This window comes from Haplochromis burtoni, unplaced genomic scaffold (genome assembly GCF_018398535.1).
Source record: "Haplochromis burtoni strain Fernald_Lab_line unplaced genomic scaffold, NCSU_Asbu1 Contig_1094, whole genome shotgun sequence".
NCBI classification, from domain to species: Eukaryota; Metazoa; Chordata; class Actinopteri; order Cichliformes; family Cichlidae; genus Haplochromis; species Haplochromis burtoni.
In genome coordinates, this window is record NW_024583455.1 from 80,229 (window position 1) to 81,073 (window position 845).

An 845-nucleotide genomic window follows, 5' to 3' on the forward strand; every position below is an offset into this window, starting at 1 on the left:
AGGAATCTGGCTTCCTCGTGGTTTGCATCATTTAACTTTGATAAAATAGAAGACTGTCTCAGAGAAATCAGACTGTCAATGAAAAAATTAAATGCAAAACGTTCCATTATGTAACCTCAAAGAAACGTTCTCTGAGGAAATTTCCACCTTATCCTGATTATTATACTAGTTTAGCTGTTTCTGTAAATACTTTAAAATCAACATTGGGACAACTAAACCACATTTTCCGATAACAAATTTAAAAAAGAGATCATATTTTACATGATGACTTTTACTTATCTGCATGGGCTCTAAGTAATGTCATGGCAGGAAGAAAGAAAAATCTACAAGCTTATATCAAATGAGGTGTTGCTAACTTGTTCAAATCCTGGCGTTGGAGCTTAGACAATTCAGGCCAATATTTTACTCAAATACATCAGGCCATATTTAAGTATTTTGTTGTGATCTTTAATTTGAGTTTCTAGTTATAATCTTAATTATTTTTACCCTTTGCTCTTTTCACCACACCAAACCAATAAAGGACCAAACTGCCTGTCCATTTCTTGCTCCACTCTCCCATCACTTATTATACATGCCCTCAAAATACTTGATATCTTCCAATCAGGGCAGCAGTTCATCCCCGAAAAGTGGTGCTGATGGGCGCTCCACCCATTTCAGCTGGAACCATGGTCAGACTTTAGGTGCTGATTCTCATCCCAGTTTCTTCACACTTAGCTTCATTAGCTGAGAATGAGTGAGCGATGAAAAAAGCTTGTTTTGTTACACCAAAAGAAGAAGCTGAAGCTTTTGATACCTCACAGTCCCTGAAGTGAAGCGAAAATGTGTGGAAGAATCTTTAAAAAAAA

The 845-nt window shown here is 36.4% G+C and overlaps 1 protein-coding gene across 1 annotated transcript in view; it reads left to right on the forward strand.

Annotated features, from left to right (window-relative positions):
- Positions 1–527, forward strand: part of LOC106632637 — a gene marked incomplete in the record, with an annotated part of 4,775 nt that extends 4,248 nt beyond the window's left edge. The window contains 1 exon segment of the mRNA XM_014330890.2: positions 1–527.
- Between the last annotated feature and the right edge of the window lie 318 nt (positions 528–845).